The following is a 14037-nucleotide window of genomic DNA, read 5'->3' on the forward strand; positions in this document are numbered from 1 at the left end:
GGGAAAAGATTAGGGTTTGGGGATGATGAAAGGGCTTTCTACGGGTAAGGATGGCAAAGGGTGGCAGTGACGGAAAGTCAGGCAACCTGTCCTGTCCGTCTTTTTGTATCGTGAATTGGAAAGACTGCAAGGGGGAGGGGAGTTGCTTGCGCCCTAAAGGAGGAGTTATTCAGATTCATTGCAGTGGGCGGCGGCTGCAAAACGCACCATTCTTCTTGTTTTGGCTCTGCAAAGCAGCCTTTTCAAGGGTTGGCTTGGGTGACAAAATGTCTTGTGTAGGCGTGGGTTTGTCTCCCTCTCGCTCTCTCTCCCTAAGATGTGTCCGGCATAGGCCAGGGTGCCACTCGAGGCCCAAACCAATTCTGGTTATCGCTTCTCGGCCTTTTGGCTAAGATCAAGTGTAGTATCTGTTCTTATCAGTTTAATATCTGATACGTCCCCTATCTGGGGACCATATATTAAATGGATTTTTAGAACAGGGAGATGGAAAAAGAGCTTGCTCTGTCCACTCCACGCATTGACCTGGTATTGCAGTACCTCCAGGAACGGTGCACCCCTTCTTAACCCAGTTTCCAAAAGCAGAACTCAATTCACCTGATTCATATTAGCCCGATTTAATGAATTGGAAGAAAGCATACGTCTTCATATGCACCTCAATTTGGCCCATTCACTTTTCACACTTCCTCCTTTTGTTTTTTATCTTTCACACTTTTGACTTTCTTTATTCATCCAAATAGCAAACTCATCACCACTCAACCTGACCAACTCGGCTATGTCCCCGTGCTGCAGTTCTCTGTCTTATCTAGATCATTTGCAATTGAATGGAATAGATCCCTTTTGGACAAAGTGGATTCACCTGCTGCTGCAGTGACCACAGGTGTGATAACATCTAGAATTGGCATCTGGTGCGATCTCTCCGCTTCCACTCCAAAGAAAGTTACCTGTTTATTCCTATCATGCATTGGTTTTTGGGGTTTTCTTTGAGTAATGATGATCTCTTTAGTAGTCTGTTGGCGCCCTCTCCTGGAGGAATAGTTTGCTTGCTCTTGGACATTCTAAAAGAGAGGTCATGATAGACATTGAGCTTCTGAGCTCAATTGGGGACAGTCATGGGTGATGAATGTTTGCAACCTACTGCGAAGCCTCATACCGCAATATAAGGAACGTCAAATACTAAGAAAGGGCGGCCTATGAAAGAATTACTACTTTCAATAAGTACACTTAAACGGCTAATTGGGAATAGAAAAACTGTAAAAAGCCCTCTGAGAAAGCCCCCCTCTAACCTTTGATAGTAAGCTTTTCTGTAGTCTGCCTGTTGATGTATTTTCCGTTTGAACTGTGCACAACATGAAGAGACGGAACACTGGCGGCTTGTCACAATGCCCCCCGATGACATCACAATAGCGCTGCTGCCTAGAAAACAAGCTGCGCAGAAGAAGTTGTTCTTTGGGTGGGAGGGTGGGCTAGTGGAAGGAGGGGGCAATCTCTTTTTTTCCCGGGTGGTAGGGGGATGACAGGAGAAGGGAAGCGGGTGGTGAGAAAGGTACAGAGGGCAGGGTTTGGGGGCTGGGAAGGAAAGGGAAAAGATTAGGGTTTGGGGATGATGAAAGGGCTTTCTACGGGTAAGGATGGCAAAGGGTGGCAGTGACGGAAAGTCAGGCAACCTGTCCTGTCCGTCTTTTTGTATCGTGAATTGGAAAGACTGCAAGGGGGAGGGGAGTTGCTTGCGCCCTAAAGGAGGAGTTATTCAGATTCATTGCAGTGGGCGGCGGCTGCAAAACGCACCATTCTTCTTGTTTTGGCTCTGCAAAGCAGCCTTTTCAAGGGTTGGCTTGGGTGACAAAATGTCTTGTGTAGGCGTGGGTTTGTCTCCCTCTCGCTCTCTCTCCCTAAGATGTGTCCGGCATAGGCCAGGGTGCCACTCGAGGCCCAAACCAATTCTGGTTATCGCTTCTCGGCCTTTTGGCTAAGATCAAGTGTAGTATCTGTTCTTATCAGTTTAATATCTGATACGTCCCCTATCTGGGGACCATATATTAAATGGATTTTTAGAACAGGGAGATGGAAAAAGAGCTTGCTCTGTCCACTCCACGCATTGACCTGGTATTGCAGTACCTCCAGGAACGGTGCACCCCTTCTTAACCCAGTTTCCAAAAGCAGAACTCAATTCACCTGATTCATATTAGCCCGATTTAATGAATTGGAAGAAAGCATACGTCTTCATATGCACCTCAATTTGGCCCATTCACTTTTCACACTTCCTCCTTTTGTTTTTTATCTTTCACACTTTTGACTTTCTTTATTCATCCAAATAGCAAACTCATCACCACTCAACCTGACCAACTCGGCTATGTCCCCGTGCTGCAGTTCTCTGTCTTATCTAGATCATTTGCAATTGAATGGAATAGATCCCTTTTGGACAAAGTGGATTCACCTGCTGCTGCAGTGACCACAGGTGTGATAACATCTAGAATTGGCATCTGGTGCGATCTCTCCGCTTCCACTCCAAAGAAAGTTACCTGTTTATTCCTATCATGCATTGGTTTTTGGGGTTTTCTTTGAGTAATGATGATCTCTTTAGTAGTCTGTTGGCGCCCTCTCCTGGAGGAATAGTTTGCTTGCTCTTGGACATTCTAAAAGAGAGGTCATGATAGACATTGAGCTTCTGAGCTCAATTGGGGACAGTCATGGGTGATGAATGTTTGCAACCTACTGCGAAGCCTCATACCGCAATATAAGGAACGTCAAATACTAAGAAAGGGCGGCCTATGAAAGAATTACTACTTTCAATAAGTACACTTAAACGGCTAATTGGGAATAGAAAAACTGTAAAAAGCCCTCTGAGAAAGCCCCCCTCTAACCTTTGATAGTAAGCTTTTCTGTAGTCTGCCTGTTGATGTATTTTCCGTTTGAACTGTGCACAACATGAAGAGACGGAACACTGGCGGCTTGTCACAATGCCCCCCGATGACATCACAATAGCGCTGCTGCCTAGAAAACAAGCTGCGCAGAAGAAGTTGTTCTTTGGGTGGGAGGGTGGGCTAGTGGAAGGAGGGGGCAATCTCTTTTTTTCCCGGGTGGTAGGGGGATGACAGGAGAAGGGAAGCGGGTGGTGAGAAAGGTACAGAGGGCAGGGTTTGGGGGCTGGGAAGGAAAGGGAAAAGATTAGGGTTTGGGGATGATGAAAGGGCTTTCTACGGGTAAGGATGGCAAAGGGTGGCAGTGACGGAAAGTCAGGCAACCTGTCCTGTCCGTCTTTTTGTATCGTGAATTGGAAAGACTGCAAGGGGGAGGGGAGTTGCTTGCGCCCTAAAGGAGGAGTTATTCAGATTCATTGCAGTGGGCGGCGGCTGCAAAACGCACCATTCTTCTTGTTTTGGCTCTGCAAAGCAGCCTTTTCAAGGGTTGGCTTGGGTGACAAAATGTCTTGTGTAGGCGTGGGTTTGTCTCCCTCTCGCTCTCTCTCCCTAAGATGTGTCCGGCATAGGCCAGGGTGCCACTCGAGGCCCAAACCAATTCTGGTTATCGCTTCTCGGCCTTTTGGCTAAGATCAAGTGTAGTATCTGTTCTTATCAGTTTAATATCTGATACGTCCCCTATCTGGGGACCATATATTAAATGGATTTTTAGAACAGGGAGATGGAAAAAGAGCTTGCTCTGTCCACTCCACGCATTGACCTGGTATTGCAGTACCTCCAGGAACGGTGCACCCCTTCTTAACCCAGTTTCCAAAAGCAGAACTCAATTCACCTGATTCATATTAGCCCGATTTAATGAATTGGAAGAAAGCATACGTCTTCATATGCACCTCAATTTGGCCCATTCACTTTTCACACTTCCTCCTTTTGTTTTTTATCTTTCACACTTTTGACTTTCTTTATTCATCCAAATAGCAAACTCATCACCACTCAACCTGACCAACTCGGCTATGTCCCCGTGCTGCAGTTCTCTGTCTTATCTAGATCATTTGCAATTGAATGGAATAGATCCCTTTTGGACAAAGTGGATTCACCTGCTGCTGCAGTGACCACAGGTGTGATAACATCTAGAATTGGCATCTGGTGCGATCTCTCCGCTTCCACTCCAAAGAAAGTTACCTGTTTATTCCTATCATGCATTGGTTTTTGGGGTTTTCTTTGAGTAATGATGATCTCTTTAGTAGTCTGTTGGCGCCCTCTCCTGGAGGAATAGTTTGCTTGCTCTTGGACATTCTAAAAGAGAGGTCATGATAGACATTGAGCTTCTGAGCTCAATTGGGGACAGTCATGGGTGATGAATGTTTGCAACCTACTGCGAAGCCTCATACCGCAATATAAGGAACGTCAAATACTAAGAAAGGGCGGCCTATGAAAGAATTACTACTTTCAATAAGTACACTTAAACGGCTAATTGGGAATAGAAAAACTGTAAAAAGCCCTCTGAGAAAGCCCCCCTCTAACCTTTGATAGTAAGCTTTTCTGTAGTCTGCCTGTTGATGTATTTTCCGTTTGAACTGTGCACAACATGAAGAGACGGAACACTGGCGGCTTGTCACAATGCCCCCCGATGACATCACAATAGCGCTGCTGCCTAGAAAACAAGCTGCGCAGAAGAAGTTGTTCTTTGGGTGGGAGGGTGGGCTAGTGGAAGGAGGGGGCAATCTCTTTTTTTCCCGGGTGGTAGGGGGATGACAGGAGAAGGGAAGCGGGTGGTGAGAAAGGTACAGAGGGCAGGGTTTGGGGGCTGGGAAGGAAAGGGAAAAGATTAGGGTTTGGGGATGATGAAAGGGCTTTCTACGGGTAAGGATGGCAAAGGGTGGCAGTGACGGAAAGTCAGGCAACCTGTCCTGTCCGTCTTTTTGTATCGTGAATTGGAAAGACTGCAAGGGGGAGGGGAGTTGCTTGCGCCCTAAAGGAGGAGTTATTCAGATTCATTGCAGTGGGCGGCGGCTGCAAAACGCACCATTCTTCTTGTTTTGGCTCTGCAAAGCAGCCTTTTCAAGGGTTGGCTTGGGTGACAAAATGTCTTGTGTAGGCGTGGGTTTGTCTCCCTCTCGCTCTCTCTCCCTAAGATGTGTCCGGCATAGGCCAGGGTGCCACTCGAGGCCCAAACCAATTCTGGTTATCGCTTCTCGGCCTTTTGGCTAAGATCAAGTGTAGTATCTGTTCTTATCAGTTTAATATCTGATACGTCCCCTATCTGGGGACCATATATTAAATGGATTTTTAGAACAGGGAGATGGAAAAAGAGCTTGCTCTGTCCACTCCACGCATTGACCTGGTATTGCAGTACCTCCAGGAACGGTGCACCCCTTCTTAACCCAGTTTCCAAAAGCAGAACTCAATTCACCTGATTCATATTAGCCCGATTTAATGAATTGGAAGAAAGCATACGTCTTCATATGCACCTCAATTTGGCCCATTCACTTTTCACACTTCCTCCTTTTGTTTTTTATCTTTCACACTTTTGACTTTCTTTATTCATCCAAATAGCAAACTCATCACCACTCAACCTGACCAACTCGGCTATGTCCCCGTGCTGCAGTTCTCTGTCTTATCTAGATCATTTGCAATTGAATGGAATAGATCCCTTTTGGACAAAGTGGATTCACCTGCTGCTGCAGTGACCACAGGTGTGATAACATCTAGAATTGGCATCTGGTGCGATCTCTCCGCTTCCACTCCAAAGAAAGTTACCTGTTTATTCCTATCATGCATTGGTTTTTGGGGTTTTCTTTGAGTAATGATGATCTCTTTAGTAGTCTGTTGGCGCCCTCTCCTGGAGGAATAGTTTGCTTGCTCTTGGACATTCTAAAAGAGAGGTCATGATAGACATTGAGCTTCTGAGCTCAATTGGGGACAGTCATGGGTGATGAATGTTTGCAACCTACTGCGAAGCCTCATACCGCAATATAAGGAACGTCAAATACTAAGAAAGGGCGGCCTATGAAAGAATTACTACTTTCAATAAGTACACTTAAACGGCTAATTGGGAATAGAAAAACTGTAAAAAGCCCTCTGAGAAAGCCCCCCTCTAACCTTTGATAGTAAGCTTTTCTGTAGTCTGCCTGTTGATGTATTTTCCGTTTGAACTGTGCACAACATGAAGAGACGGAACACTGGCGGCTTGTCACAATGCCCCCCGATGACATCACAATAGCGCTGCTGCCTAGAAAACAAGCTGCGCAGAAGAAGTTGTTCTTTGGGTGGGAGGGTGGGCTAGTGGAAGGAGGGGGCAATCTCTTTTTTTCCCGGGTGGTAGGGGGATGACAGGAGAAGGGAAGCGGGTGGTGAGAAAGGTACAGAGGGCAGGGTTTGGGGGCTGGGAAGGAAAGGGAAAAGATTAGGGTTTGGGGATGATGAAAGGGCTTTCTACGGGTAAGGATGGCAAAGGGTGGCAGTGACGGAAAGTCAGGCAACCTGTCCTGTCCGTCTTTTTGTATCGTGAATTGGAAAGACTGCAAGGGGGAGGGGAGTTGCTTGCGCCCTAAAGGAGGAGTTATTCAGATTCATTGCAGTGGGCGGCGGCTGCAAAACGCACCATTCTTCTTGTTTTGGCTCTGCAAAGCAGCCTTTTCAAGGGTTGGCTTGGGTGACAAAATGTCTTGTGTAGGCGTGGGTTTGTCTCCCTCTCGCTCTCTCTCCCTAAGATGTGTCCGGCATAGGCCAGGGTGCCACTCGAGGCCCAAACCAATTCTGGTTATCGCTTCTCGGCCTTTTGGCTAAGATCAAGTGTAGTATCTGTTCTTATCAGTTTAATATCTGATACGTCCCCTATCTGGGGACCATATATTAAATGGATTTTTAGAACAGGGAGATGGAAAAAGAGCTTGCTCTGTCCACTCCACGCATTGACCTGGTATTGCAGTACCTCCAGGAACGGTGCACCCCTTCTTAACCCAGTTTCCAAAAGCAGAACTCAATTCACCTGATTCATATTAGCCCGATTTAATGAATTGGAAGAAAGCATACGTCTTCATATGCACCTCAATTTGGCCCATTCACTTTTCACACTTCCTCCTTTTGTTTTTTATCTTTCACACTTTTGACTTTCTTTATTCATCCAAATAGCAAACTCATCACCACTCAACCTGACCAACTCGGCTATGTCCCCGTGCTGCAGTTCTCTGTCTTATCTAGATCATTTGCAATTGAATGGAATAGATCCCTTTTGGACAAAGTGGATTCACCTGCTGCTGCAGTGACCACAGGTGTGATAACATCTAGAATTGGCATCTGGTGCGATCTCTCCGCTTCCACTCCAAAGAAAGTTACCTGTTTATTCCTATCATGCATTGGTTTTTGGGGTTTTCTTTGAGTAATGATGATCTCTTTAGTAGTCTGTTGGCGCCCTCTCCTGGAGGAATAGTTTGCTTGCTCTTGGACATTCTAAAAGAGAGGTCATGATAGACATTGAGCTTCTGAGCTCAATTGGGGACAGTCATGGGTGATGAATGTTTGCAACCTACTGCGAAGCCTCATACCGCAATATAAGGAACGTCAAATACTAAGAAAGGGCGGCCTATGAAAGAATTACTACTTTCAATAAGTACACTTAAACGGCTAATTGGGAATAGAAAAACTGTAAAAAGCCCTCTGAGAAAGCCCCCCTCTAACCTTTGATAGTAAGCTTTTCTGTAGTCTGCCTGTTGATGTATTTTCCGTTTGAACTGTGCACAACATGAAGAGACGGAACACTGGCGGCTTGTCACAATGCCCCCCGATGACATCACAATAGCGCTGCTGCCTAGAAAACAAGCTGCGCAGAAGAAGTTGTTCTTTGGGTGGGAGGGTGGGCTAGTGGAAGGAGGGGGCAATCTCTTTTTTTCCCGGGTGGTAGGGGGATGACAGGAGAAGGGAAGCGGGTGGTGAGAAAGGTACAGAGGGCAGGGTTTGGGGGCTGGGAAGGAAAGGGAAAAGATTAGGGTTTGGGGATGATGAAAGGGCTTTCTACGGGTAAGGATGGCAAAGGGTGGCAGTGACGGAAAGTCAGGCAACCTGTCCTGTCCGTCTTTTTGTATCGTGAATTGGAAAGACTGCAAGGGGGAGGGGAGTTGCTTGCGCCCTAAAGGAGGAGTTATTCAGATTCATTGCAGTGGGCGGCGGCTGCAAAACGCACCATTCTTCTTGTTTTGGCTCTGCAAAGCAGCCTTTTCAAGGGTTGGCTTGGGTGACAAAATGTCTTGTGTAGGCGTGGGTTTGTCTCCCTCTCGCTCTCTCTCCCTAAGATGTGTCCGGCATAGGCCAGGGTGCCACTCGAGGCCCAAACCAATTCTGGTTATCGCTTCTCGGCCTTTTGGCTAAGATCAAGTGTAGTATCTGTTCTTATCAGTTTAATATCTGATACGTCCCCTATCTGGGGACCATATATTAAATGGATTTTTAGAACAGGGAGATGGAAAAAGAGCTTGCTCTGTCCACTCCACGCATTGACCTGGTATTGCAGTACCTCCAGGAACGGTGCACCCCTTCTTAACCCAGTTTCCAAAAGCAGAACTCAATTCACCTGATTCATATTAGCCCGATTTAATGAATTGGAAGAAAGCATACGTCTTCATATGCACCTCAATTTGGCCCATTCACTTTTCACACTTCCTCCTTTTGTTTTTTATCTTTCACACTTTTGACTTTCTTTATTCATCCAAATAGCAAACTCATCACCACTCAACCTGACCAACTCGGCTATGTCCCCGTGCTGCAGTTCTCTGTCTTATCTAGATCATTTGCAATTGAATGGAATAGATCCCTTTTGGACAAAGTGGATTCACCTGCTGCTGCAGTGACCACAGGTGTGATAACATCTAGAATTGGCATCTGGTGCGATCTCTCCGCTTCCACTCCAAAGAAAGTTACCTGTTTATTCCTATCATGCATTGGTTTTTGGGGTTTTCTTTGAGTAATGATGATCTCTTTAGTAGTCTGTTGGCGCCCTCTCCTGGAGGAATAGTTTGCTTGCTCTTGGACATTCTAAAAGAGAGGTCATGATAGACATTGAGCTTCTGAGCTCAATTGGGGACAGTCATGGGTGATGAATGTTTGCAACCTACTGCGAAGCCTCATACCGCAATATAAGGAACGTCAAATACTAAGAAAGGGCGGCCTATGAAAGAATTACTACTTTCAATAAGTACACTTAAACGGCTAATTGGGAATAGAAAAACTGTAAAAAGCCCTCTGAGAAAGCCCCCCTCTAACCTTTGATAGTAAGCTTTTCTGTAGTCTGCCTGTTGATGTATTTTCCGTTTGAACTGTGCACAACATGAAGAGACGGAACACTGGCGGCTTGTCACAATGCCCCCCGATGACATCACAATAGCGCTGCTGCCTAGAAAACAAGCTGCGCAGAAGAAGTTGTTCTTTGGGTGGGAGGGTGGGCTAGTGGAAGGAGGGGGCAATCTCTTTTTTTCCCGGGTGGTAGGGGGATGACAGGAGAAGGGAAGCGGGTGGTGAGAAAGGTACAGAGGGCAGGGTTTGGGGGCTGGGAAGGAAAGGGAAAAGATTAGGGTTTGGGGATGATGAAAGGGCTTTCTACGGGTAAGGATGGCAAAGGGTGGCAGTGACGGAAAGTCAGGCAACCTGTCCTGTCCGTCTTTTTGTATCGTGAATTGGAAAGACTGCAAGGGGGAGGGGAGTTGCTTGCGCCCTAAAGGAGGAGTTATTCAGATTCATTGCAGTGGGCGGCGGCTGCAAAACGCACCATTCTTCTTGTTTTGGCTCTGCAAAGCAGCCTTTTCAAGGGTTGGCTTGGGTGACAAAATGTCTTGTGTAGGCGTGGGTTTGTCTCCCTCTCGCTCTCTCTCCCTAAGATGTGTCCGGCATAGGCCAGGGTGCCACTCGAGGCCCAAACCAATTCTGGTTATCGCTTCTCGGCCTTTTGGCTAAGATCAAGTGTAGTATCTGTTCTTATCAGTTTAATATCTGATACGTCCCCTATCTGGGGACCATATATTAAATGGATTTTTAGAACAGGGAGATGGAAAAAGAGCTTGCTCTGTCCACTCCACGCATTGACCTGGTATTGCAGTACCTCCAGGAACGGTGCACCCCTTCTTAACCCAGTTTCCAAAAGCAGAACTCAATTCACCTGATTCATATTAGCCCGATTTAATGAATTGGAAGAAAGCATACGTCTTCATATGCACCTCAATTTGGCCCATTCACTTTTCACACTTCCTCCTTTTGTTTTTTATCTTTCACACTTTTGACTTTCTTTATTCATCCAAATAGCAAACTCATCACCACTCAACCTGACCAACTCGGCTATGTCCCCGTGCTGCAGTTCTCTGTCTTATCTAGATCATTTGCAATTGAATGGAATAGATCCCTTTTGGACAAAGTGGATTCACCTGCTGCTGCAGTGACCACAGGTGTGATAACATCTAGAATTGGCATCTGGTGCGATCTCTCCGCTTCCACTCCAAAGAAAGTTACCTGTTTATTCCTATCATGCATTGGTTTTTGGGGTTTTCTTTGAGTAATGATGATCTCTTTAGTAGTCTGTTGGCGCCCTCTCCTGGAGGAATAGTTTGCTTGCTCTTGGACATTCTAAAAGAGAGGTCATGATAGACATTGAGCTTCTGAGCTCAATTGGGGACAGTCATGGGTGATGAATGTTTGCAACCTACTGCGAAGCCTCATACCGCAATATAAGGAACGTCAAATACTAAGAAAGGGCGGCCTATGAAAGAATTACTACTTTCAATAAGTACACTTAAACGGCTAATTGGGAATAGAAAAACTGTAAAAAGCCCTCTGAGAAAGCCCCCCTCTAACCTTTGATAGTAAGCTTTTCTGTAGTCTGCCTGTTGATGTATTTTCCGTTTGAACTGTGCACAACATGAAGAGACGGAACACTGGCGGCTTGTCACAATGCCCCCCGATGACATCACAATAGCGCTGCTGCCTAGAAAACAAGCTGCGCAGAAGAAGTTGTTCTTTGGGTGGGAGGGTGGGCTAGTGGAAGGAGGGGGCAATCTCTTTTTTTCCCGGGTGGTAGGGGGATGACAGGAGAAGGGAAGCGGGTGGTGAGAAAGGTACAGAGGGCAGGGTTTGGGGGCTGGGAAGGAAAGGGAAAAGATTAGGGTTTGGGGATGATGAAAGGGCTTTCTACGGGTAAGGATGGCAAAGGGTGGCAGTGACGGAAAGTCAGGCAACCTGTCCTGTCCGTCTTTTTGTATCGTGAATTGGAAAGACTGCAAGGGGGAGGGGAGTTGCTTGCGCCCTAAAGGAGGAGTTATTCAGATTCATTGCAGTGGGCGGCGGCTGCAAAACGCACCATTCTTCTTGTTTTGGCTCTGCAAAGCAGCCTTTTCAAGGGTTGGCTTGGGTGACAAAATGTCTTGTGTAGGCGTGGGTTTGTCTCCCTCTCGCTCTCTCTCCCTAAGATGTGTCCGGCATAGGCCAGGGTGCCACTCGAGGCCCAAACCAATTCTGGTTATCGCTTCTCGGCCTTTTGGCTAAGATCAAGTGTAGTATCTGTTCTTATCAGTTTAATATCTGATACGTCCCCTATCTGGGGACCATATATTAAATGGATTTTTAGAACAGGGAGATGGAAAAAGAGCTTGCTCTGTCCACTCCACGCATTGACCTGGTATTGCAGTACCTCCAGGAACGGTGCACCCCTTCTTAACCCAGTTTCCAAAAGCAGAACTCAATTCACCTGATTCATATTAGCCCGATTTAATGAATTGGAAGAAAGCATACGTCTTCATATGCACCTCAATTTGGCCCATTCACTTTTCACACTTCCTCCTTTTGTTTTTTATCTTTCACACTTTTGACTTTCTTTATTCATCCAAATAGCAAACTCATCACCACTCAACCTGACCAACTCGGCTATGTCCCCGTGCTGCAGTTCTCTGTCTTATCTAGATCATTTGCAATTGAATGGAATAGATCCCTTTTGGACAAAGTGGATTCACCTGCTGCTGCAGTGACCACAGGTGTGATAACATCTAGAATTGGCATCTGGTGCGATCTCTCCGCTTCCACTCCAAAGAAAGTTACCTGTTTATTCCTATCATGCATTGGTTTTTGGGGTTTTCTTTGAGTAATGATGATCTCTTTAGTAGTCTGTTGGCGCCCTCTCCTGGAGGAATAGTTTGCTTGCTCTTGGACATTCTAAAAGAGAGGTCATGATAGACATTGAGCTTCTGAGCTCAATTGGGGACAGTCATGGGTGATGAATGTTTGCAACCTACTGCGAAGCCTCATACCGCAATATAAGGAACGTCAAATACTAAGAAAGGGCGGCCTATGAAAGAATTACTACTTTCAATAAGTACACTTAAACGGCTAATTGGGAATAGAAAAACTGTAAAAAGCCCTCTGAGAAAGCCCCCCTCTAACCTTTGATAGTAAGCTTTTCTGTAGTCTGCCTGTTGATGTATTTTCCGTTTGAACTGTGCACAACATGAAGAGACGGAACACTGGCGGCTTGTCACAATGCCCCCCGATGACATCACAATAGCGCTGCTGCCTAGAAAACAAGCTGCGCAGAAGAAGTTGTTCTTTGGGTGGGAGGGTGGGCTAGTGGAAGGAGGGGGCAATCTCTTTTTTTCCCGGGTGGTAGGGGGATGACAGGAGAAGGGAAGCGGGTGGTGAGAAAGGTACAGAGGGCAGGGTTTGGGGGCTGGGAAGGAAAGGGAAAAGATTAGGGTTTGGGGATGATGAAAGGGCTTTCTACGGGTAAGGATGGCAAAGGGTGGCAGTGACGGAAAGTCAGGCAACCTGTCCTGTCCGTCTTTTTGTATCGTGAATTGGAAAGACTGCAAGGGGGAGGGGAGTTGCTTGCGCCCTAAAGGAGGAGTTATTCAGATTCATTGCAGTGGGCGGCGGCTGCAAAACGCACCATTCTTCTTGTTTTGGCTCTGCAAAGCAGCCTTTTCAAGGGTTGGCTTGGGTGACAAAATGTCTTGTGTAGGCGTGGGTTTGTCTCCCTCTCGCTCTCTCTCCCTAAGATGTGTCCGGCATAGGCCAAGGTGCCACTCGAGGCCCAAACCAATTCTGGTTATCGCTTCTCGGCCTTTTGGCTAAGATCAAGTGTAGTATCTGTTCTTATCAGAACAAACTGAGCTAGCTACACTTGACGAGATACGATCAGGGAGACAAGCTCCGAAGCCCAGCCGAGACCGAAAGAGGGAGATCGGACGGAAGAAGAGCTTGGCAGAAAGAAGCAAGAAGACGAAGGCTCGGAGAAGACTTGGGGAGACCAGAGGAACTTCGAGGAGGAACACAGCGGGAGAAGACACCCGGAGAAGAATCCAAGATCCAGCTCCGGGAACTCAAGCAGGAACCAGCCATGGCAAGCAAGCCAGAGAAGGCAGCCAAGAAGGCTCAGGACCCAGGGACCTCCAGGAAGGCTCATCCAGAGGCTTCTTCGGCCCAAGAGGCCCCTACCTCCGACGCCAGCCAGCCGGAGGGAGCCCGGACGCCGCCTGAAAAGGCTCCAACCCTGGAGCCTTGGATGCGGCAGACGGTCGCCCTGAAGCTGAAGGCGGTGGATGGTAGGTTGCCGGACATGTCCAGCGACGTGTTCTGCAAGAAGATGATTCTGGATCAGGGCTTCTCCAGGGCGGAAACCCTGAGTGTCCAGACCTTCATGACTGGCATTTTTCTGGTAACCTTTGCCACGGTGAATGCCTGCAGGAGATACTGGGAGGCGATGAACGCAGCGATGCCGGACTCCCCTTTTCATTCTTTTTTAGGATCCTGTCCTATTCAGAGGGATGAGAAGAGGATCACGGTCTCCATGCGGAACCCGCACACCCCAGGAAGAGACATCTCCACGTTCCTGGGACGTCTCTGCACAGTGGTGAGGGAGCCATCCCACATCCTTAACGGCAACGGATTCTGGACGGGTAAGTGGTCAGTAACCATTCGACTCCACAGGGAACCAGCATCCGAGGATGGTCTCCAGCACCTGCCCCCGACATTCTCTCTGGGAAACTCCTTTGGTCTCATCTACTACCCGGACATGCCACACAACTGCAGGAAATGTGGCGGGAAAGGGCATTCGATGAAGACCTGCAAGGAGGACGCCTGCAGGGTTTGCCGG

At 47.2% G+C, this 14037-nt stretch overlaps 8 non-coding genes and 1 pseudogene across 8 annotated transcripts; all 9 read left to right on the forward strand.

The window, feature by feature from the left end:
• The first annotated feature begins 368 nt into the window (after nucleotides 1–368).
• LOC142285318 (U2 spliceosomal RNA) lies at nucleotides 369–559 on the forward strand. Its single transcript, XR_012746729.1, has one exon. It is a non-coding gene; the product is annotated as a U2 spliceosomal RNA (small nuclear RNA).
• A 1387-nt stretch (nucleotides 560–1946) lies between these two features.
• LOC142285319 (U2 spliceosomal RNA) lies at nucleotides 1947–2137 on the forward strand. The gene has a single exon (XR_012746730.1). It is a non-coding gene; the product is annotated as a U2 spliceosomal RNA (small nuclear RNA).
• A 1387-nt stretch (nucleotides 2138–3524) lies between these two features.
• Nucleotides 3525–3715, forward strand: LOC142285321 (U2 spliceosomal RNA). Its single transcript, XR_012746732.1, has one exon. It is a non-coding gene; the product is annotated as a U2 spliceosomal RNA (small nuclear RNA).
• Nucleotides 3716–5102: 1387 nt separating this feature from the next.
• On the forward strand, nucleotides 5103–5293 carry LOC142285322 (U2 spliceosomal RNA). Its single transcript, XR_012746733.1, has one exon. It is a non-coding gene; the product is annotated as a U2 spliceosomal RNA (small nuclear RNA).
• Nucleotides 5294–6680: 1387 nt separating this feature from the next.
• On the forward strand, nucleotides 6681–6871 carry LOC142285323 (U2 spliceosomal RNA). Its single transcript, XR_012746734.1, has one exon. It is a non-coding gene; the product is annotated as a U2 spliceosomal RNA (small nuclear RNA).
• A 1387-nt stretch (nucleotides 6872–8258) lies between these two features.
• LOC142285324 (U2 spliceosomal RNA) lies at nucleotides 8259–8449 on the forward strand. The gene has a single exon (XR_012746735.1). It is a non-coding gene; the product is annotated as a U2 spliceosomal RNA (small nuclear RNA).
• Nucleotides 8450–9836: 1387 nt separating this feature from the next.
• On the forward strand, nucleotides 9837–10027 carry LOC142285325 (U2 spliceosomal RNA). The gene has a single exon (XR_012746736.1). It is a non-coding gene; the product is annotated as a U2 spliceosomal RNA (small nuclear RNA).
• A 1387-nt stretch (nucleotides 10028–11414) lies between these two features.
• On the forward strand, nucleotides 11415–11605 carry LOC142285326 (U2 spliceosomal RNA). Its single transcript, XR_012746737.1, has one exon. It is a non-coding gene; the product is annotated as a U2 spliceosomal RNA (small nuclear RNA).
• A 1387-nt stretch (nucleotides 11606–12992) lies between these two features.
• LOC142285358 (U2 spliceosomal RNA) lies at nucleotides 12993–13096 on the forward strand (annotated as a pseudogene).
• The last annotated feature ends 941 nt before the right edge of the window (nucleotides 13097–14037 follow it).

This window comes from Anomaloglossus baeobatrachus, unplaced genomic scaffold, assembly GCF_048569485.1.
Source record: "Anomaloglossus baeobatrachus isolate aAnoBae1 unplaced genomic scaffold, aAnoBae1.hap1 Scaffold_599, whole genome shotgun sequence".
NCBI lineage: Eukaryota > Metazoa > Chordata > Amphibia > Anura > Aromobatidae > Anomaloglossus > Anomaloglossus baeobatrachus.